This window comes from Myxine glutinosa, chromosome 2 (genome assembly GCF_964187855.1).
Source record: "Myxine glutinosa chromosome 2, kmMyxGlut1.1, whole genome shotgun sequence".
NCBI classification, from domain to species: Eukaryota; Metazoa; Chordata; class Myxini; order Myxiniformes; family Myxinidae; genus Myxine; species Myxine glutinosa.
The window spans coordinates 234,451,233-234,476,649 of record NC_136262.1 but is presented as its reverse complement, the minus strand read 5'-3'; the positions used below and the strand labels follow the sequence as shown (position 1 = coordinate 234,476,649).

Genomic DNA, 25,417 nt, shown 5'->3' with positions numbered 1-25,417 from the left:
TGGGCGGTTTTCTGCGGCGTTCGCCACCGTTGCATTGGGCGGTTTTCTGCGGCGTTCGCCACCGTTGCATTGGGCGGTTTTCTGCGGCGTTCGCCACCGTTGCATTGGGCGGTTTTCTGCGGCGTTCGCCACCGTTGCATTGGGCTGTTTTCTTCACTCCAAACTCCATTACGCACGCGGTCAACTCGGGGGAGAAGGGCATGGCCGGCCCATCGTCTTCAGGAGGTGGAGCCAGGAAGCCCTTGCGCCCAACCAGGACTCGGTGGGCACGGCTTGGTAAGGTGTGGCCATGGCTTGGTAGGGCGTGGCTATATAACCCGTGGGGGGGAAGCCCCCACGAGCAGATGACCGAGGGAGCCCGAGGCGTTCAGCAACAACCAGCCCCTGCCGCGTGCAACGAAAATACGTGTGCTTGCCGCCGCCTTGCTCGCTTCCAGCCCGGAGAGGACCTGCTTGCTGTGCCGCCCTGCCAAACCTTCCAGCCTTGTGGTCCCACCTTCCTCTCCCTCCAGCCAATCCAATCTGCAATTCCCTATTCGTGTGAGTGAGTTCGTTCTGTCCGTATTGTCCTGGGTATAAGTTAAGCCTCTATAGATAAGCTAGAAATTGCTCTGTGTCCTTCTGCTCCCTCCATTTTCTTTATATTACTTTGATTGCTTTTCTTCCTTTAGTCTTGTGTAAATAATAATAAATCCTGTTATTTCCTACCTTCGTCTTCTTCATGCTCGTCTGATCGTCTTTGTGATTTCCCCATTGAGTACCTGTGGCACGATTTGGCCAACGTTTAGGATCGGGTTTAGTTTTTGTTAATGGCTCGAGCCGCGGGCTGCTAAAAAACGCTCGGCAAAATAACATCTCGTCCGTGGCCTCGAGCGAGGTTGCCCACCTGCCTCGTGGAGGGAGCGGGGTAGCTTCAGGAGCGGAGACGGCCAGTGCAAATAGAAGGGGGATTAACCCCCACCCCCCCCCCCCCCCACTAAGGGGAGTGCCGTACTCCGTTTCCGTAACAATATATATAAATCGGGATTTAAATTTAATTCAAAAATTGATCCAGACGTCTATTCTCTATTACACATTAAAACCGACAGAGGTAGTTATTTATCACAGCATCTGTAGAATTTTCACACTTTTCCTCAACTCCGTTTCGCTGTTATTTGGTGGAGCAAAAAGTCAACTGAGCTTTATATATATTTAGATAAACGCGAGTTGGCTGTGTGTGTGTCCACGTTTTATTCAGAGATGGCTGAACGGATCTTCATCAAACTTTCAGAGGTTCATCAGTGAGTGCCTGGGAGGCAAAAGGCAAAAATGGAAAAAAATCGCTCGATTAGGCAAAAAAAAAAAAACATTAAAAAAAAAAGTTCTTTTTTTGGAGTTAAAAAAAAATAAAAAATCTCTCGATACTGTGGAAGCCTTTTTAAATGGATGACAATTATATACAAGTACACATTCACGTAAATAAATACAAAACAATTACCAGACATTTGAATACAAATAAATCAATTCCGGAAGTGTACAAATTTGGTAGCATGGCTTCTTCTTCCTGATCGGCATCACACTTAACTCAGAAACGTGCGCCACGTGAGGATTTCTGCGGTCTCCAATTTCAGGATGATGGATTAACACCCACGTCTGGTATGTGATGTATTTTTTAAATTCAACATAGAATGTCAAGAAGTAACCTTTTTGTTCTGTGATTTATTTTTATATTTTTACCTCTGCCACTAAAGGTAGGTGGAGGTCGTTTCTGATTGTCTGTGAGCAGGATATCTCAAAACATTGTGGATGGATTCTGACGAAACTTGGTGGACAGGAGTAGGTGATAAATGTTGCTTCTGGGACACTAACCCCATTTTTTAACTTATCACTTATATATATATATCTTATCACTTATATATATCTTATCACTTATATATCTTATCACTAATATATCTTATCACTTATATCATATCACTTATATATCTTATCACATATATCTTATCACTTATATACTTATATAACCATAATGCAACCTTCACATACACGGATTATTCTTACGAGTCCTTACGGATCGCCAACTCGTAGTCAATCACAAGCATCCGTAAATAACTCGCTGGTATCCGTAGATAACTCGTCACAACTCGCAACAACTTTTGACATGTCAAAAATCATCTTCCGTTATTTACGGATGCTTGCGATTGACTACGAGTTGGCGATCCGTAAGGACTCGTAAGAATAATCCGTGTATGTGAAGGCACCCTAAGGGAGACTATCAATTCCATTTTCTAAAATAAACCTCTTATAATCAAAAGCCCCCAATGCTTTCTTATTCACCTCTTCTGAATATAATTGATGTTTATAACTTCTTATTCCATTAATCTTTCTAAACTCTTCTTTCTTTGTTGTTAAACAGTTATAATAATCCTTAAAGTTTATTGTTTCTTTAATGACATTTTTCTTTATACCTTTTAACTTCTTATCAGTCTTTTCAACGTTATTCACAATGTATTTATAAGCATAAGCCTTCGACCTCAATCCCACAAATTCACTCAAAACATTTCCTCCCAATTCATCCTTGAACTTTCCAATCACCTTTTTATTTTTAGAAGAAAACAACTCACTCTCTGGACTGTAATTACTTGTATCATAGATATTAATGTCCTTTTTCATGTCTGAATAAACATCATCAGTCTTAATTTTCAAAATAAAACTATCAGTATCCATATACAACAATGACACATTATCCTTATACTTTGATTTTAGATTAATATAAAAGTAATCATACATTAATGACTTTGACAAGTCAAGAATTGATGTTCCAATGTAAATAGGTTTGTCCATTTCAATACTCTCTTTAACCAAATGGATCGCACAAAAGTTCTCAGTAAAGACCTCAGCTCTAGTAAAACTCGGTCTATTAATTAATTTTGATGCTTGTTCCCAAGATGTTGCTAGTCTGATATTTTGTCTTTTCCTCACATTCTCCATGGTCTTACCAAAGACCGCATTATTCATCAATTTATAAAAGTCTTTCTCAAAATCTGTTTTTGACTCTGTTCTTCTTTGTGTATTAAAATCAATGTACCCCTTTAACCAATGACTTTGATTGAACTTTAGAACCCTGTGGATCTTCTCTACTCTTAGACCTTTTGATAAATATTGTCGCAAATTTCTTTGGTGTAGTACATAATTTTTCTTGTTATATAATGTAGTCAGTAATTTTTCTGTTGATTCACCTATATCAAACGATCGTTGATAAATCACTCAACCATTCTTTCTTTGGACTTTCTTTCTCACAAGCAAATGGAAGATCTTTATGTTTGATATGAAGTTCTTCAGGATATTTTAAATCGACCTCAAAATAATAACCAACCTTTGAATCATCCAATTCTTTTTGTGTAGAGATACATACATCTTGTAAAACCTTTGTGTAGTCTTTTTCCTTTACCCATCTTAGTTTCCCATAAGGAAGAGCTTGAGACATTGCCCAGCCATACAAGTTGTTTGCGTCATAGTACATCAAGTAAGAACTCTCTTTCGTTGAATCATAATTTGGAAGATATTTGTTATTTGCTTTTGCGTAGCTGCTCGAGCATACTTGTGAAATTCCACCGCTTTTTGCCTTTTCAATCATCAAAAGCATATCGACATCGGTTATCAAATCCAAAGCTTGTTTTGTCATTTTCAACATTGCGCTCCAAGCCAATCCAGGTGCTGTGTAGTAGTGAGCAGGATCCAATCCATATCCAGTGCGACAAACAGATCTAAAGGCTTCAAATACATCGGCCAATAAAAGCACATCAGTTTTGAGATACAAAACGTGATACTCGCCAAGATTCTTGATGTTATATTTTTCCCAAACATTTTGTGCGTGTACATAATCTTTATCAGATATATGACTGTTGTTTAATTTGTTATAGTAATTTTCTTTTAAACGAAGTTGTGTTTCATTGAATCTCTCAAATGAGTCCATATAGTCATAGGGGTAAATTCCCTTTTGTGTTAGAAAATCTTTATCTGAAAAATACTCTGAAAGACATGGAAACTCTTTTAGATTTTGAACCAAGTTAGCCAATGGACTTGCCATGAATTTAAATGTATCAATAAATCTGATATGAGTAATAGGAGATGTGTGAATTGTTTTTGTGAATGAAATGTATTTCTGATCCGTGTTAGGAATTGCTGAAATGTGTCCAGATGTCATTGAAAGTTCATTAATAAATAGATGCGTATCATAATGAGCATTGTTATGAAGAAAGACAGGAATGAAAGAGGGGAGTTTATAATTAATATTACAACTTTGATGAGCCGGACCTCTATATTTACCAGTGAGATGACAATGATCTCTAACCCTTAGACCTTCACCAATTTTTTCCTCACAAATATGACAAACATTGTTTTTTCTAAATTCCCTTTTCTGTTCACTCGTCAAGGACATTGGTTTATTGGTTTCTCTCATTATCTTGGTTAATCGGACACAGTCTTTTTCTAGTCGTTTCACAAACTCCTCTGGGGTATTTGAGCCTCTATACTCCTCTAACTTGTTATATTTATCACCAACGGATGATTTGATATAATAACAAAAACCGCAAGGAGTATGTTTTTGATATTTATTTGTGTATGATTCTTTTGGATCTGGAGAAGCAGTATCTATTTTTTCTAGAATACTTTCAAAATCAGCATATATAACAAATGGATGTTTGATCTTTTTCTTTTCATCTTTGAATGTGATCTTTGAGCCTTCTTTAGGCATATTGATTACCGTTGATTTATGTTCACCACAATAATTTGAATGTTTATCTAATCTTTCTTGTGTATGGAAGAAGTTAAGACAATGCAAACAAATATATATTTTATTTGTTCTTTTACATACTTGTGGTTTTATTAATTTAGCAATATCTTTGATGTATGTATAATGTGAATTTTCCTCTGAATTAAAATATAGAAGATTAATATGAGTTTGTTCACAATTGTCAGAAAGCTTTAAAACCTGAATGCTGTTTGTTTCTGTTAGACCATAAACATTAACTGATAAATTATTTATCTTTTCAAATTTAGGAATATCATTTAAAGCCATCGGAAACTTTAGATCTTTCGTATTTAATGTATTCTCATATTTTTTATAATGAGATACTCTTTCATCATGAAAATGTGGAGGATGTAAGTGTGCTAGAATAGACTAGAGAAAACATTTATTGTCTTTATTTTTGATATTGATAACTGCTTTTCTATTTTTGATAACACTGGGTAAATCAATGTAGGAAGAAGCTTTTAGAGGATCTGATTTAAGAATATGAATGTCTATGTAAATAATTTTTCCTATATTGAATCCACTTCCTACGATTGAATTGTCCACATCTTGCTCTTGTTTAATAAGTTCATCATAGACTCCTGATGTTTTAAAATCTTGATATGAAGATATAAAGTGTGGCTCAGTTCTCATGTATGGTGTATCTATAACTCCTTTGTCCTTTGTCATTTCTAATTTTACTCCCATATAAAATTTAAGTGGTTTCATTTATTTTAGTGTTTTTTCAATCAACGTTTGAACAGCAGGTTTAACTATTTCTACAGCATCAACTATAGACTCTGGTTCAGGAGGTTTGAAGTTAAAGACTCTTATTTTAATATGTCCTTTGAATGCGCCATCAGAGTTTTTAGTTGTGATAAAATTTGATAAATGTAGAATTGTTTTAAGATGTATTTCGAAGCCTTTCTTGAGGATATTTTTATTACATGCAGAACAGTGTTTTGTTTCCTTCTGAATAGGAGATAGTAGGTGAAGTAGATTAAATGTGTGTTTGTTAGTTTTAAGGTGTCTTTTGTATTGTTTATATTCTTGTTCACAAACGTCGCAATACGTTGCTTTGATCATATGTATTTATATAGTAAAATTATACTTAAAACAAAGTGCCTTTTTTAGAGGCTTTTTTAAAGATGAAACTGTGCTTAAAGTAAAACATCTTTGAGCTTTTCAACTCGTTTTATGTATATAACTTTACTTAAAGTAAAACATCTTTGAGCTTTTCAACTCGTTTTATGTATATAACTTTACTTAAAGTAAAACACCTTTGAGCTTTTCAACTCGTTTTATGTATTTAACTTTACTTAAAGTAAAGCGTCTATGTATTAGCCAGAAAGTTTAGATACTCTAGTTCATCAATTTCAATTTCACTATCTGAGTCATCAATAAAGCTACTCTCATAACTATCATTTGAACACAAACTATTAGTATCATAACTATCTTCAGATCCTAGACTCTCAGTATAATAACTCTCAGAGTATTGACTGTTAATATCACTCATTTACATACCATTAAACTTCCATCAATATCTATATATTTTCTTTCATTAGAACTAATAACCACAATATTTTTTACATTAAATGTTATTTTCAAATAATCTCTAATAATCAGAGTACGGAATGATAGTTCACCACTAATATTCATATTATTAATTTCACCCACATCTTTGGGTCTATTAAAGAATATACAAATGTTTCCTCTAGAATCGTTGATGGTCTTATCATTCATTTTCAAAGCTTCTTTATCAATGACCTTTTCAAGCTTTGAGTAAATTGTTAGTAGTAGTGGAGAAACTTTTGTCAAATTTACTTTAATAGAGTTATTAATCAACATAGCTTGTCCCGTAAATTTAATAAAAGGACACATGTTATTCTCCATTATGGGTTTAATCCAAAAATTTCCATATTTATCTTTGTTCAATTTAACATGTTTGACATATTTTTTTATATCTTCCACCAAAGTAGAGATTGATTGAAATTTGTCTTTTGTGTTTTGAAACATTGTATTTATTAGCTAATAAACTTGCGTTTAGTTTAAGTAAAGTTATATACATAAAACGAGTTGAAAAGCTCAAAGGTGTTTTACTTTAAGCACAGTTTCATCTTTAAAAAAGCCTCTAAAAAAGGCACTTTGTTTTAAGTATAATTTTACTTTATAAATATGATAAATTCTGAAGGATATTTAGAATTTCCAGACTCTCCATATGATAAATTAGAGAATTGTCCGGCTTGTGGTAGAGTGGGGCTTAATACAGAATCAGAAGCATATAAACAATGGATTTACTGTGATTATCTTCTAATTAATGATAATAAAAAATAAAGAAAAATATATAACTCTTTTAAATTAGAACCAAAAATGAATTACTTTACAAGATTAATAAGAGAGATGAATGTTAAGTATTATGGTGATAATACACCATTTCTTACAAGGGAAGAGACTATTTGTATTGAGGAAATGTATAAGGGTTTAATGATATTTATTATTCAAAATAATTTTAATGGAAATGTTAATACAAGATACTATATAAACAAAATAATGGATTATTTTGAAATTAAACCTGAACTCAGGATAAAATATAGAGTTTCTCAAAAAACTCAAAAAAAGTTAGATGACTTGTTTTCCAAATATATAAATGAATGATTTTTTACCCGTTTGGGAAAATAAGATAAAATTTAATAACCATAAAAATCTTCCAAATTCATTGAGATGTCTAATAGTCGGTTCAAGCGGATGTGGAAAAACCTGTTTTCTCTTAAAGATGCTCCTCAGCCCTAATTTTTTAGATTATGATAATTTAATAATTTTTACAAAGTCAAGTTTTCAACCCGAGTATCAACTACTCTCACAGGGTTTTAATGCGGGTCTTAAAAAGGAAGACATTATAGGTTTATTTAAACTTCAAAACAAACTAAATGATTATAATATTGAAGATATAATACAATTATTTTGTGATACACAGAAATCAAAACCGAAACCAAAACCCATAACTTGTATTCTCAGTGATAATACGGATGATATACCTTCACCCCAAGATTTAGATAAATCAAAAAAGAACCTCGTTATCTTTGATGATTGTGTTCATGAGAGAAACCAAACAGTAATGGATAGCTACTATACAAGAGGGAGACATTCTTCTTGTAATTGTATTTATCTTAGTCAGTCATATTTTCAACTCCCTCGGCGCTCAATAAGAAACAATGCTAATACTTTTATTTTATTTAAGTTAAATTCAAAAGATACAAATAATTTTTGGAGAGATAATTGTTCTACATTATGTAGTAAGAAGGAATTTGAAAATTATATGAAACACATGATTGGAAAATATAAATATATTGTTGTGAAACAAGATGAGATACTAAATGATATTTTTCAATAAATAAATACAGAAAATGAATACCAAAGAAAGAGTAAGAAAGTTTAAAGAACATCAAGAGTTGGTTTCAAAAGTTGTAAAGCAACAGGAAGACATAAAGAAGAAAAGGAGACAGAAACTAACTGGTGAAGAAGCCTTTGAAAGAAAACAAGAGAAATTTTTTAAACCACTTTTAAAAACTCAACAAACGATTTCACCTACAGTTCCCACGGTAGAATTTACTCCGAAAAAATTTCAAATGCTCAAAGATTTTAGTCAAATGACAGAGCAAGAACTTGGAGAATTAGAATATGATGATGAAGGATCATTTCGGCATCTTGAGAAGGTAAATAAACTTTCCAATTATATTGTAGAAGCTCTTCAAAACAATGAATATTTGAAGGGTTCAAAAACCAGAGCAGGTCTCATTCCAACAGAAGAACCAACACAGTTCCATCTTGTGAAAGAAAAGTTATTGATATTTAATGATAAATTGGTGTTCTTAAGTTCTGACCAACCAAATGTTGAATTAACCCCAAGATTAATGTTTCTTCTAACAAAAGATGGACATGCTAATTCACCTTATTTTGATGAACCGCTTGATATGGAAAGAGAGGAAGATAGAGAGTATATTGAGTTGCTAAACGCACTTGATTATGGAGTTTCTGTTGCTGGTAAAAGTAAGAAGAATGAGAAGGAGAAACATATTATTGATGCTTTAAGTAAGCTTGGTTCGGGTGTTAGTTTTCTTCCAAATGACCCATCACAATTAGTTAATAGGTTATTATTGTTGTTAGGTAGTAAGAAGGCTGGAAACAACAATTGTTTTAATGAAGCATCCGCCATTTTAGATCAGTTGATGAATATGAAAATAATTAATAAATGTCAATACAAAGATATTTTATTAGATATTAAATAAGATGAGAAGCACAATTCTTAGTTTTAATTTCACCACGAGTGATTACACAGCTTCATTCCCTTACCCACTACAACTTGACCCCACAAAAGAATATGAGGCATCTTTATTGTCGATGGAAACTTATAATACCTTGTTTAATATCACAGAGAAAAACAACAAGTTTAGTTATAATCCAGGAAGTGGATATAAAACTATAACCGTTTCACCCGGAGCTTACGAGATTTCTCAAATATCTTCAGAAGTCTCTCGCCTTATGAAAGAACAAGGTGATGAACCAAAAAATATTGTAATAGATATTCAAAAACACACTTCAAAATCAACTATTAAACTTAAAAATAATTATAAAGTTGATTTCACGATTGAAAATTCGTTCAGAGAGCTATTGGGTTTCTCTTCAAAAAAGATTGAAACTAACGGGACGTCTTACAGTGATAATGTCATTCAAATATCCTCTGGTATAAATTCAGTATTAATTCATTGTGATTTGATTGATGGTGCTTATAACGATGGAATAAGAACAAATACAATATTTTCATTCAGCGCATACTCAACCCCGATTGGTTATAAATTTAATATGGAACCAAAAAATCTTGTCTATTTACCTGTGTCAGGAAAAACCATATACAGAGTAAATTTTAGGATAACCGACCAAGATAATCGTATGATATCCTTCAATGATGAAATTATATCCATCAGAATTCACCTCCGTGAAGTTTTTCAATAAATAAATAATGGTTATTGTGAGAAAACACGAGTTGGGAAAATATAAAATAATTACAGGGGATGGGATGTTCCTTTCACCATACTATAAGGGTGAAGAAGGTATGTTTCTTGGTAGAGGATACTATAAACCAAAGAGACAACGGTGTGTGGGACATCAATTTAGAAATAAAGGAGATGGGATAATTGATACTCTAATGGGTATTGGTTCAACCATCCTTAAACATAAAGACCTAATTGGTTCAACTGCTTCAGCCGTGGGCTCAGTTGCGGGTGCTATAAAGAGTATAAAAGATGCTCAAAAGGAGTCTCATAAATTACAAGCAATCAAAGAAATTAAAAAAGGTAAAACTCAACTATCTTCACAAGAACGACAAAAAATCATTAAAATACTTGGGTCAGGGTTTCAACAATTTTAATGCTATATAAATACAAGTATGGAAGCGATTGATAGTATCTATGATTTGGATGATACGATTATCATTTCAAACTCCACCAAAAAGGAAGACTATTTTAAGGTAAATGCTATAACAGGAACAGACTGGAATTCAAACGGAACAAAAAGTTTTGAAATAAATAATCAACAAACTTACTTGAATATAGCTGATAGTTTCTTGCTGTGTAAATTTAAATTCACTAAGGTTGCGAATAATACTAATGCTACACTCGTAAATGATTTCTTCTGGAAAATGTTTGATAGTGTCCGCCTGTATATTGGAACACAAGAGGTTGAAGCGGTTGATTATGTCTCTGCTACATCTGAAATGATGAAATTTACACTATATTCGTTTAGTGATAGAATGGGTAAGGGAGCTGTTGAAGGTTTTATTCCTGGTTATATGTCAATGGGTACAAACGCAGACCCTGGTTATAGTCAAAGGAAGGCAATGTATAATGATGACGCAAAAGCAGAGAATAGTTTTACCGTAGCAGTACCTCTCAAAGGTATATTTGGATTTTGTGATTATGACAAAGTTTTGTATGGTCTTAAAATTAGATTTCAACTACAAAGGAATGATAATGTAAATAGGTTGCTTTTTGGGGTTGAAAATGCTTTTGGTGAAAATAATAAATTTGTTATTAATGATATGTGTTGGTATATTAGTGAATATACTCCTAATCTTAAAACGGAAGAGATGTTGAATAGAAGACTTTACTCAAAGAAAGCGCTAAATGTATCATACCTTAAAAGAAGATGTCAACATGTTAAACTGGAACACACTACCTACACTTGGAATTTAGGTGTTCTGGAAGGAAAACCACGATACCTATGGCTCATTTTTAAGAAACCAGATGGAGATGAAGGTACTGATAAGAATAATGCGCTGAGTGATAATGCTAAGGTGAAACAACTTTGGGTTTCTCTTGATGGCACATTTTACCCACGAGATAGATTGGAAATTGATTGGGAAAAAAATGATTATGCGGAAGCCTACAAGTCCTACCAAAAGGTGTGTGAAAGCAACAGTAATAATGATCCTATTTTGGATATGGTTGCATTTCAAAAACTTTATACAATCTACGCAATTGACCTGAGTTCTCAAAAGGAAACTATAAAGTCGAATGGAGTGGATACTTCTCTATACATTGAAAGAGGAGAGAATGAAGAAGTTGATGTCTATTGTTTGCTTTTGGAGGAAACAGAATTACAGATTAATACAGATAATGGTGTTATGATTAATATCACATTGGTTTTTTCTCATAAATAAATGGTAGGGGTATATGTTAATCAAATCAATCTTGATAAATTAACATCTTGTATTCAAAATCAAAAGCCTTGTATTATTAATGTTTATACATTTCAAAGAAAAGGAGCAGTAAGAATTGATGTTTTACTCACAAGAGAGCAGGTGAAAACACTAAATGATGCTGGATCACTTAAAATTAAAATGACAAAACCTATGTTAAAGAAATATTCAATAAACGAGTCAAGAGGAGGATTTTTCCCGTTTCTAATTCCTTTATTTGCTGGTTTAAGTGCGGCGGGAGCATTGACTGGTGGTATTTCAGCAGCGGTAAAAACTGCTAACGAAAGGAAGGCACAACTAAAAGCTCAAAAAGAATTGGAAAGACATAACAAGGAGTTGGAGAAACAAATTAGTGGAAGTGGTGTAATTGTAGATTTTGCTCAAAAACTTGAAAGTCTACCTGATAAAGCTAGATTGTTGGTTGGAGATATGCTTTCCTCTATCGCTCAAGCGGGTGTTAAACTAACTAAACGGGGTAATGGATTGTATCTTTCTCATGGATAAATGGTTTAAACAATTTGGAAAGAATACAACGTCAAATATAGAACTAGCTAAGTATTGTAAAACACAAAAAATTGATAATGTGGTTATTTGTATGAGAGATGAATTAATACATATAAATAAGAATACAAAGAATATTATTATGAATTTTGACACACAGAATGGTTCTCATTGGGTTTGTATTCATAATAGTCAGGATAAATATTATTTTGATAGTTATGGTATGCCACCGCCTGTTGAAGTAATACAATTCTTACAGAATGGTGTTTATCAAACATTTCAAGTTCAAGAAATTAATTCTAAATGTTGTGGTCAATTATGTTTATATGTATTATTTCAACTCAACAATAATGAAAATTTTTATGTCATTTTTAATCTAATATAAATGACATGTCAGAAAAGATGGTTCTATCTTTGGAAAATCCTCTCAGGATATTGATTTATCAAATTATTACACAAAGGCACAGGCTGAAGGACAAAAATATAGTATAAGTAAAAATATTAATATGAAGAATACTTATAAATTTATCAATTATCCAAACCCTACAGATGCGAATGACTTAATTAAATTCAGTGATTTATCACAATATATATTTTTAAATAAAACAGCACGTTTTGTTAAACAAGTAAAATTTACAACCACAACACCTGGTTATACTGACCATACACCTTTCCTCATTGAATTTGACTTCCTGCTTACAATTGAATTTTATAAAGAAGGACATATAGTTAATATGCGAATTAATAAATGGGGGTATGATATGCCTGATTTAGGGTATAATTGGTATTTTTCAATAAACTTGGAAGACCTACATGATTTGAATCAGTCTCGTAAAGAAGAATATTATCCGCTTGGCGAGGATAAGGATTTATGTGGAAGTACAATTAGTAAACAACAAATACATGATTTTAAGAAAAGAAAAATATATGATGGTATAGCGATGGTTAGCATGACAAAGAAGGAAGATAATGAGATAAGGATAGAAAGCCGAGGAATACAAACCGATTTGGTAGTGGGAAGATGGGGTGGTATTACCTGTCATAATATTAATCTCACATATATTTCTGATACATAAATGGCAGGAAAAAGACTACAAGAGAATTATAATTTTTGTATTCAGGGATACCTACAAGAAAAGGGTGCTCGGTATTACATACCTTATGATTTGGAGCATATACATGGAAATTTTGTCATTAAAAACTGGCCTTATACTGATATTGCTAAACCCACAAATAGAGACTTGTTTAAAATATTAAATAAAAATGAACTTCTCAAAGTTATGAAATATAAAACTCTTTTAGAAATCGTCAACAAATCTTATTGGTATCCTATTATGAGAAAAATAATTATAGATACAAGAATATCTCAAAATCCAGATGAGTATATGTATAATATTCTTTGGGGCTCAAGCTCAAGGGTAGAAAGGGATGAGGAAGGAGTTGAAGAAGAGAAGGAGGAAGGAGTTGAAGAAGAGAAGGAGGAAAGAGAGAAGGAGGAGAAGGAGGAAAGGGTGAAGGAGGAGAGGGAGAAAAAGGAGAAGGATGAAAGGGAGAAGGAGGAGAGGGAGGATGATGTTGGTGTTATTGACTTTAGTTAGTTTTATTTGTAAATAAATGGAGGAGAGAGTGAAGGCATTCCTAAGGATTCTTTATGTTTTAAAAATCAAGATAGAAATGTATATGTTGAAAACCCAAAAGGCTTTGGCACTATGTAGGACTTTTTCTCATAAATAAATATGAGTTATTGTCTCAAATGTAAAAAGAAAACTAAATCTAAAAATATCTCCTTTGTTAAAGCTAAAAATAATAGATTTTATCAAAAAGGAATATGTCAAGTGTGTGGCTCTAAAAAGTGCCAATTCACATCTCCTAAAAGTGGAGGAGCCATAGAAAAGTTTTTGTCAGGAAGTAAACTTACAACAACTGGAATTCCAGGGGAACTACATACAACAACAAACAACATGCATTTTAAAGGCCATTTTCCCTGCTAGAGCGGGGGTTAGCCTTGCGGTCCCCATGACAATCTTCTCCATTTTGCCCTATTTTCTGCATCTCTCCTTGTTAACCCCCTTGCCCGCATTTCTTCTTCCACCATCTTTAGCCGAGTCTTTCTCGGTCTTCCCCGTCTTCTACTTCCTTCTACATTCATTTCCATCACTCTTCTCAACCAGTCACTTTCATCCTTCCTCAACACATGACCAAACCATCTCAACCTGTTCCTCTTCACAGCATCAATCACAGGCTCTATTCCCATCATCTTTCGCAATTTATCATTTGTCTTCCTCTCTCTCACCGATACTCCGCACATCCGTCGAACCATTCGCATTTCCACCCTTTCCAACCTTCGTTGCTGCTCTACGTTCATTACCCATGTCTCGCTCCCATAAATCATAACACTTCTCACACATGCAGCAAACACCTTTCCCTTCAGCTTCAACGACACTCCCCTCATCATCAGCACGCCACTCAATTCCCGAAACTTCTTCCATGCACATCTCACTCGAGCAACCGTTGCCGAGTCTGATCCACCTTCTCCATTCAGCATGTCTCCGAGGTAGCAAAATGTTTTCACACCTTCCAGCTTCACACCATCTCCAAGATCCAACTCAACATTTCCTCCATCTGCAGCTACCTCTGTGCACACCTTACATTTGAATGTAGCTGCCACACTGGTTAATGACCCTCTCAGACCACTACATTTTTGATGAACCCACTCAGCGCACATTGTACACTGAATGGAGTTCACTCCGACACCCTTCCTACACACAGCACAGGGCCACTTCCCAGTTCTTTCCACCTCACCACATGCTTTACCACTTGCCATCACCTTCGTCTTTCCGATATTCACCTTCAGACCTTTTGTCTCCATACATTCCTTCCACGTGTTCATCTTTTCCTTCAGTCCATCCATACTTTCCGCAATCAACACCAGATCATCTGCATACAACAACTCCCACGGTAAACCCTCCTTTACGTTCTGAGCCAGCACCTCCATCACAGCTACAAATAGTAGTGGACTTAGTACCGACCCCTGATGCACTCCCACCTTCACCTCAAACTCACCACTGTTCCCGTCCTTCGTCCTTACAGCTGTGCGTGCTCTTTTGTACATTGCCATCACTACTCTGATCAACCATTCCTCCACTCCTAACTTCCTCAATGCCCATGTCAATACTTTGCGTGGAACCCGATCGAATGCTTTCTCCAGATCAACAAACCCAAGAAACAACTTCTTCCTCTTCTCCATGTACTTCTCCTGCAACTGCCTCACAATGAAAAGCGCGTCTGTCGTTCCTCTTCCTGGCATAAATCCAAACTGCATTTCGTCGATCTTCACTTTCTTCCTTATCCTCCTCTCCAACACCCTTTCCAATACCTTCATTCCATGCTCCAATAACTTTATCGCTCGGTACGAGCCACACTCCAGAGGGTCACCTTTCCCCTTGTATAGAGGGACGAGGGTACTCAGTTCCCAATCCACTGGAATGCGGCCTTCTTTCACCACCAGATTACAGATCTCTGTCATTCTCTTCACACCCCAACTTCCTGCTGCCTTCAACATATCTCCCACAACTCCCGTCGGCCCTCCCGCTTTTCTACCCTTCATTGCTTTTATCGCTTCCTCAACTTCCTTCTCAGTTATCTTCTCTGCCGGTCCTAAAACTGGGTTACTCTCTAGGTTGCCATCCCATTCATTCTCTGTATTCAACAGCATTTCCATATATCTTTTCCATCTTCCTTTAATTCCATCTGGGTCGACAACGATTTGTCCCACTTCATCCTTCAAGCAGCTCACCCCCATCACATCACACCTCTCTTTCGCTATCTGCTTTGCAATCCTGAATACCGCTCTCTGACCCTCTTCCGAATCCAAGCGTTCTCCGAACATTTTCCTACATGCCTCCTGCGCCTTTGCTACCTCTTTCTTTGCAGCCTTCCTGGCTGCCTTATAACTTTCATGCTCTGCTGTTTCTGCTCCCGTACCCTTCGCCTTCTGCCACTCCTTGAACTTCTTCCTCTTCTCGTCAATCGTCTTTCCAACTTCATCATCCCACCACCATGTTTCCGAGTGCCTTGGTGGTCCTTTTGTCCATCCACATACCTCACCAACGGCTCCCAACAGACTAGCTTTCATTGACATCCAACCACTTTCAAGCTCAACCACATCATCCTCGACCCTACTCAGCCTCTCTTTTAATGCCTCCCTTACTGTCACCTCTTTCAACCTCCACACCTTCATTCTCGGTTGGTACTTCACCCGCCGAGCTCTCCTCGCACCTTTCACCCTTACGTCGCAGACAACCAAGTGGTGCTGTGAAACAGCCTCCTCCCCCGGGATCACCTTTGTGTCTCGGAGGTGCCCCCTATCTCGCCTACGCACCATCAGGTAGTCAACGGTTGTCGTCGACCCACCTGACGTGTATGTAACAAGCTTATTATCCTCTTTCTGGAACTGAGTATTACAAATCAACAAATCAGCTCCATCAGCAAACTCCAAAATCCTTTCACCTTCTCCATTTCTCACACCATATCCGTAACCCCCATGAACTCCTTCAAAACCATCCATACTCCTTCCCACATGTCCATTTAGGTCTCCTCCTACCACAACAACTTCCTCATCTTTCACGTTTTCCATCAGCTTCTCTATCGCACACCAGAACTTGTCCTTCTCTTCATCGCTCCGACCAACCTGCGGAGCATATCCCGAGATGACGTTCACCAAGAGCTTTCCAATCATCATTTTCACCATCATCAACCTATCACTCACTCTAGTCACACTCACCACACTGTCTACAAACTCCTCAGAAAACAGGACACCAACACCATTCACGCCCTCCAGGCACCCTTGCCACACAAACTTGTATTTCTGTCCCTGCCTACCCTTCACCATTCTCACACCACTTCCCTTCCATCTCGTCTCTTGCACACAACATATGTCCACTCTTCTTCTGACCAATACTTCCACCACTTCTCCTGATCTCCCTGTCATTGTCCCTACATTCCATGTCCCAAACCTCAGAAACCGATCTCCACTTCGGGCTGTACCCTGCCCACATGTAGTTGTAATTGTCATGGTTCGCTTTTTGAGGCAATGTTTTTTTTTTTATGGCCGGATGCCCTTCCTGACGCCAACCCACTTAGTCGCCTCCTACGACACGCAGGGATACGGCGTACCTATTCTTATCCAGGGTACACACTGGGAAACGTTTAAAACATGGAAATCCTGGGGGGGGGGGGGGGGGGGGGAACACCGCTGCGGTTTAAACATATTTAAAGAAATATTTCAACAAAACCATGAAAACAATCTGGGAAAAGTCTCTAAGTGAGAACGTGGATTTGAGAAAGCAGGAGCAGAGGTGAAAGAACAAACGAGAATATAGGGGGCGGGGCACAAGTCGAGACGAGGAGGCCACACGAGACACCAGGCTGCACGAGGCACGGACAAAGAAACGACTAATTACACACAAATTTGCAACAACTACAAAACCAAAACCAAATAGAAACACACAATAACACATACACAACAAAATACGCAGCGGAAATTTGACAAAGAAACGAACGGGAAAACACTCAAACTTTGATGCCGTGGAGAGATCAAAGCAAGCCCCGTCGCTCGAGGGACCGGAAGATCATCGGAACTACATCTACCTGGATATTCTTTCTGTGGTCCTGGAACAAACCTGGATAAAAGATTAGATGAGGCTGACAATCCTAAACCTTGGTCTAAACCTACAAATAGGGTTGACGAAGTGTGTATGAAGCATGATATTGCTTATGGGAAAACCACTACGTTGACTGAAAAACATAAAGCCGACAGAGAAATGTTGTATAATTTGTCTTTGATACAAAATCCAACGTTGAGAGAGAAAGTTGATAGGTTTATTGTGAGAAATTTGATAAATGCTAAATTGAAACTTGGCCTTGGTTATTCACCCTCAAAAAACTATTGGGCTCTAATGATGTCATCAAGACTGAGGAGCTTTTGGCTGATGAATTACATAAACCTATAATTACAAAGTTTACAAGAAGGAAAGTTTATTCAAAAGACACAGACCACATCTGGTCCGCTGATTTAATTGAATTGAATAATGATAGGGGATACAAGTATGCTTTAACCGTTATTGATTTGAGGAGTAGATATGCCTGGGTTGTTCCTTTAAAAAATAAAAAGGGTGATACTTTAATGTTAGCCTTCCAACAAATATTTAATAAAAGTAAAAGGAAACCAAAGAAATTATGGACTGATGAGGGAACAGAGTTCTAAAACAAAATATTTATGAAATTTCTAAAGGGGGAGGGTATTAAATTATACAGCACCTTTAATGAAGGAAAAGCAGTTGTTATTGAGCGTTTTAATCGTACTTTAAAAGAGAAATTATATTAAAAATTCACACAACTCGATTCTCAACAATGGGTGTATTTTATTCAGGATATTGTAGATAATTACAATAATACAGTTCATTCATCAACAAAATCAAAACCATCGGAAACATTTACAAAATTAGAATATGAAAAGGAGATTAATTTGAGAAAGCCCAAGTTCAAAGTTGGTGATATTGTAAGAATATACAGATGGAAAAGTCATTTTGAGAAAGGTTATACAAAGAGATGGACTAATGAATTATTCAAAATCGTTGATGTAATGGATACTATGCCTTGGACTTACAAATTATATGATACCAGCCGAAACCCGTGGAACATCCACGGAAGGGAGGATGTGGTGTATGGATAGAGTGTACCATTATGGATGGCATAGGGGATTTGCTTGTCCGAGTAAGAGTTAGGAAGAAAGATGAGAATGAAGAGTGCGTATATGAACAACGTATTTATTGCAATCTACTTAAATGACAACGCTACGATATACTTTTGAAAAATGAATGGATTCGTAATAGGAATCGGCATAGCACCACTCTGGCCATTTTTTATGAGACTATATGGTGTGGGTTGGATTTGTGTGAACAAAATCAAGAAAAAGGCGACACTTTGTAGAATCCAACTTACACTGTGTATAAAGTGTCACCTCCTGACTTTGTATTTTATATTGTTAGAGACAAAACAAACACTAAATAACATAGCCACATACCAAAAACGTGTATTTTCAATTTTCACTTGTGCAAAAATGCTACTCACAATTACATCGCCTGTGCGTCGGCCTGTGATTGAGCCAGAGAGTTGGCCTGTGAGTCAACTTCCTTTCCAATGTCTGCAAGAGTTGAAATACTGATTGTGCATGTGTAAAATTATATGAAAGAAGAACATGCATATCAATAGACGATGCCATTGAAAAGGAGCGCAGCGGTCAATAGAAAAGGATGTCTGACATCAATTTGACATTATTGCACAGGAAATGACAAACAAAGAAACAGTTCATTTCCATCGGGTAATATTACGATGAGAGATCAGCCGATACCTTTATTATGTCCATCAGCATCCATGGCACTTAGGAAAAAAAACAACGTGGCATCAGCCAGCCGCAGCCAACTATCACGTACCGTCTCGAAGTCAATGCCATCCTTTTATCTCTTCGTATACACCTCACTGATTTCTACCTTATCGTGAACAGGGTAAAGCCTACTTTGATAATCATGAACGGTGGCAGATGCAGGAGCGAAACGTAGGCGTAGGCCTCGGCCCTACCTATCCAGTTGTTGTTTCCGTTGTGTAAGGGGGGAAAAAAACAAACATTTTGGCCTCAGACCTTTGAGAGTACGTCGTTCCGTGAACTTTTTGAACGGGCCTCGTATGCCATGCTTCGTCAACGTAAATGATTTGAAGGATTACCTTAAGCACCGTGAATAGAGCAGATACTGATAGGCTGCTGATCGGTTTCACTTCGTTGTTATCACAGTATATGGAAGAACTTATGGTAAACCCACCTGATGAGGTTAGCGTACATCGCCATCGATGACACCGGCACAAATGGCGGAATAGATGGATTCTTCTTCATCGCATTGCATCGCATTCTCTTCCTGTGAAACTGTTTCATAGAACTGTGGCGTTTATGTACATTTTTATTTTATTACATTCACGTAGTTTCACATTCTTGACTTCGTGGAGCTTCAATGTGGTTCAAAAAAATAAAATAAAGATGGATTCTTCTTCATCGCATCGCATTCTCTTCCTGTGAAACTGTTTCTCCATTTAACGTTTCCAAAATCAAAACTTCAAAAACTTCTTCACTTCGATTCGAAAAAACTTCAAACTTCAAAAAACGTTTCCAAAGCGTCACTCCATTTAACTTTATTAAAATGACGATAAAGACCATTTGGTTCACACCACCCATCACACCACTCGACTGTCCAATCAGCGGACGGCTCGCATCGCCTTCGCCCAGCAGACGCCAATACGATGGTGTCGTAAGATGGCGTCGTATCGGCCGTTAATCGGATACTTTTTGGTCCCAAAGTCGGCGAATTCAGATTTTTCGAGTATGGCTGTACGTGATAAACAAAGAGCGCGGTTCGTAGATGGAAAATGCATTAGTGCCGTGGGCATCGGGTCACTGGGTGCGCCGTAAAAGGGATAACAAAGTCGAGTCCTTACGGTATTATTATATAGATGAATTGGGAAGAAATCTTGGGTTCATTTTACTCACAAGAATTACAAAAAACAAAACTGATAATTCATTAAACAACAACCATCCATACTTTCATCCACCCAGATTAGCTAATTTAATTAGTAGTAATAAAAAAAATTAAATAAATAAATAAAAATCATAAGCCACACCCACACAGACCCCACCCACAAACGCCGCCCACACAGACCCTGCTCACAGACCCCGCCCACACAGACCACACCCACACAGACCCCGCCCACACAGACCACACCCACACAGACCACACCCACACAGACCCCACCCACACAGACCCCACCCACACAGAACACACCCACACAGACCACACCCACACAGACCACACCCACACAGACCACACTCACACAGACCACACCCACACAGACCACACCCACACAGACCACACCCATCATCCCCCACCCCTGTGTGCCCCCACCCTTGATCCCCCCTCATCCCACCCCCACCTTCCCCACACACACAAGGGGAGGGGAGGGGTGGGATGAGGGGGGATCAAGGGTGGGGGACGCACCTTCCCATCTTTTTTCCTTTATTCTCTTTTTATAATTAAGAATTAAATAATTCTGGACAAAGCGAATAATATCAAAATTATTAAATAACATTAAAAACATAAAAATTATAATAAAACATTTTTCACGAGGTATAAATTCAGTTTCTTCCATAAATTCAGTTTCTTCCAAGGTATCATGTGGTATAAATACAGTTTCTTCCAGGGCAGTCCGACAGAATGTTGTCCTCCATGTTGGCTTCACCAACACCTTCACACCTATTGGCTGCTTGGCCAAGGGTGATAAAAATTGCATTGGTTGTGTCTGCAAGGCACAAAAGGGATGTTAAATTAAATTCACCAAACACAGTATTTGCTGCCGTGCCATCCCGAGCCACGCGAGGGCAGTCTAAGACCATAAATGAGAAACTCCATTTTTACCACACACATTGTAAGATGGAAATTTTAAACTCACATGGGCAGGAAATGAGTTGAATTCAGTTTCTTCCAAGGCAGTCCAACAGAATGTTGTCCTCCATGTTGGCTTCACCAACACCTTCACACCTATTGGCTGCTTGGCCAAGGGTGATAAAAATTGCATTGGTTGTGTCTGCAAGGCACAAAAGGGATGTTAAATTAAGTCAACTAACAACAGTACCCGCCCATATCCCAAATATCACACACAAATCCGTTAGATCATCATTATCAAATCACATCGAAGCAGTATCTTACTATAATTCAGCAAACACACATACACACACATACACACATTGTAAGATGGAAATTTTAAACTCACATGGGCAGGAAATGAGTTGACACTCCTCCCAACTATCATCTCTGCTATTGATCTATCATCATCCTTCGGAACTCCAGGTAATTATGTAAGGGGTTCATTCAGATCCTCCCTTTGTTGGTGATAATCATTGGTTTCATCATCAAAGTTCATGTTGTTTGGTTGGCTTTTAATGCTGAAATAAAACAAACAGTTGACATTTAAATACCAACTCACTGGTGATATCAAAATCGCAAGACAGTATCCAAGTATCAACCAAACCGTTTAATAACACACATACACACAGTATCAAAGTTTGTGAAGAATTAATCATATATCTTACCTCTCACATAACATCCCAAACAAGGTGTTTAATTCGTTGTCAGTCATTTGTTCATTTGTAGAGACAGCTTTGGGTAATATTAATGAGTGAGAGAGGCTGTTCAAACATTCAACCATCTCATTATGAAGACCCCTCTGAACTTCAGTGAATTCTTTAAGCGTTTCATTCAAATCCTCCCTTTGTTGGTGATAATCATTGGCTTCATTTTCAACATCAATCACCAGCTTCGATAAAGATAGACTGTAAAAAGAGAAAAAACAATAATTATTGAGAGGCTGTTAATGATGTTCCATATAAGACAATGAATAATTAATCGTGAGAACAAAAAAACTTACCTGTCTTCTGATAAAGCTTCATCCTCCATCTTCCAGAGAAACATAACGTGTGTTTAAAAAAGCAAGGTGTGGTTAGAGCCTTTATAGGCAAGGCTGAGTCATTGGCAAGGCTGAGTCATTTCCTGTGCCACGTTGGCAACTGGCTCAACAAAAGATGATGCAATGTTTCGCCATAAATGATAGAACCAAGTATGAGCCAGACTAAAGAGTGGAGGTGAGAAGGATTATAGGTTCATAAGGTGAGAAGGATTATAGGTTCATAAGGCGAGAAGGATTATAGGTTCATAAGGTGAGAAGGATTATAGGTTCATAGAGGGAGAAATAGAGGTGTTTATGATTTTTGAAAAAGACAGGGGGGTAAATGACATTAGATAGGGATTTCCCATGTTAAACGGAGGTGTCCCAGAAGCAACATTTATCACCTACTGACAGGTCACGTGTTTGACGAGGACGTACTGGTTAGATTTTGGTGAAGATCCGGAAGTGGATCCAATAATTAGCCCTTCCGCCGCACAGTAGGAGACAGGGTTTTGCAATTGTGTGTGTGTGTGTGTGTGTGTGTGTGTGTGTGTGTGTGTGTGTGTGTGTGTGTGTGTGTGTGTGTGTGTGTGTGCGTGCGCGTGTGTGTGTGTGTGTGTGTGTATATGTGTCATTGGTTTTTATCTCCACATGCAGGTTTCAGAAGGTGCAATGGAGTCCTCCCATTCTCGAAGTAGCCACCCCTATTTCAGTCATCGTGTGAGAACCTACTTCACTAAAGTGGCTTATATTGTGATTGTATTGTCACGTCGACCCTGTGGTGAAGACAACAGCGCGACGGATGACCAAATGAGCCTTAACTCCATGGCCTATGAGCCGAATCGATGGCCATTCCTCTGTATGGCGCGCGAGGGAAACGTTGGTCCCGTGGCCTTTCCTGGACGGACGGACACGATGGGGGTTTAACCGAACCCCCAAATAAACAAGCATTCTGAGTATTGCGCTGCAATACATGTCCCTTACCAAAGTTCAAAGTGCCATAACTTTGTCAAAAATGATCGAATATGCAAATTTATGCACAGTTGATGCTGGTTTTCAAACTTGATCTGAGGTATGCTGAGACACATGTGTGTCACGCCTCGCCTCGTTGATAAGCCCGCAAGGTCGCTCCGTGGAGCAGCCTGCACATATTGCACTGTGTGAATTATATAATTAACAACTCACGGTCTGAGGTACTAGCGATTCAAGAGATATCCTTTTTTTAAAAATATTTTCGTTTAATTAACGATATCTGCCAAACCACGTGCCCTATTGCAAATTCCAAAAGGACATTTTAGTAGACTGACATGCTGAACAGATCTGTGAAGTTTCCCCTCGATGGATCAAAAATGAGGGAGGGGCTTGGTTTTAAAGGTTCATGCTTAAAAACGTCATAACTCTAAAACCATGTGACGCATGATGTCATGCTCGCTGACTTTTTTGTTCGTCATGAGTATGCGATTCTGCCTGCAAATTTTGGCCTCGATATGTTCAGCCGTTGCCGAGAAAAAGGGGTTTTCGTGTTTTCACGAAAAACAATATGGCGGCCGAACCACGTGACCGGTGACGTCATAATTACCATTAAGATATTCTACAGACCGAGTCCCCCCTACGGTGACAATTTGATCTCAATCAGTCCTATTATTGCAGAGAAAATCTTTTTTAAAGGAAATTAAAACTTAAAATGGTACTGCGTTAAGGATCATCAGAATTATCAGAATTCCCAAAGTTCAAAGTGCCATAACTTTGTCAAAAATGATCGAAACGTCGTGAAGTTCGAACGTGATCTGTAACTTATCATGAGGAAACCATGTGCCAAGTTTGAAATCAATAGCATGAAGCGTTTAGAAAAAAAGTCTGGAAAACTGTTCTTTGCGTGACGGACTGATGGACTGACAGACTGACGGACTGACAGACGGAGGGACGGCATGCAAACCTATAGTCCCCTCTGGTGTACACTGGTAGGGGACTAATAAACACACAGAACAAGAAATTGAAAGTCAACAAATAATGATTTAATGAAAATAATGCAAGCAAAAAAAGGAATGTGCGGTAAAACTAAGATTCCTAAATGATTTCTGCAGTCTCCAATTTCAGGATGATGGATTAACACCTAAGTCTGGTACGTGACGTATTTTTTTAATTCAACATCGAATGTCAAGAAGTAACCTTTATGTTCTGTGATTTATTTTTCATTTTTACCTCTGTCACAAAAGATAGGTATTGACTGCCACTATCCTCTGCCCCTAACCTCCACTGAGACTCGTATACAGACACAGGGAGAAATAAAAGTGAAAATCAATGTCGGATGTCGTGCAGCTACTTAGCTCCGTCTCAACGAGAGTTTGGTCTCACCCGGTGTTAGTGCATTTAACTTTTCCATGTCGCATGACCTTACTCAATTAATCTCAGTTTCAACTGAGGTTCCTCAAAGAGTTACTGAAAACAGGTATCTTTACCTGTGCCACTGAAGATGGATGAAGGTAATGTTTTCACCCATGTCTGTCTGTCTGTTTGTTACTTGGCAAAAATTATTTATGTTGAAAAGTATGTTGATCACTCCGGGTTTTTTTTTGTTTGTTTTTTGTTTTTTGTATGCATAATCGAGGCTCGTGAAAGAGCTAACATCTATCACACAAACAAATCAAACAGACAAAGAACCAAAGTATATAAAAAGGGGAGCAGTAGACAAGATGGGGAGAGAAGGGGAAGCACATAAACAACATTTGTGAGGGACATCGGGAGATGTGTGGGAGGGAGAGGGCTTGGGGGGAGGCGGCATGGGAAGGGGGGTGGCGGGGGTGGGAGAAGTATAAACACAAGGACACCAAGGACTTCCAGGAAATAAG

The 25,417-nt window shown here is 37.5% G+C and overlaps 1 protein-coding gene and 1 long non-coding RNA gene across 3 annotated transcripts in view; one reads left to right on the top strand and one right to left on the bottom strand.

The window, feature by feature from the left end:
- The window catches only part of LOC144890723 (uncharacterized), a 122,499-nt gene that overhangs the window by 82,789 nt on the left and 14,293 nt on the right, over nt 1–25,417 (top strand). The window lies entirely within an intron of this gene.
- Nucleotides 21,388–22,005, bottom strand: LOC144890725 (uncharacterized). Its single transcript, XR_013622495.1, has 3 exons — nt 21,897–22,005; nt 21,576–21,710; nt 21,388–21,425 (listed from the first exon to the last, which is right to left on the bottom strand). It is a non-coding gene; the product is annotated as an uncharacterized LOC144890725 (long non-coding RNA).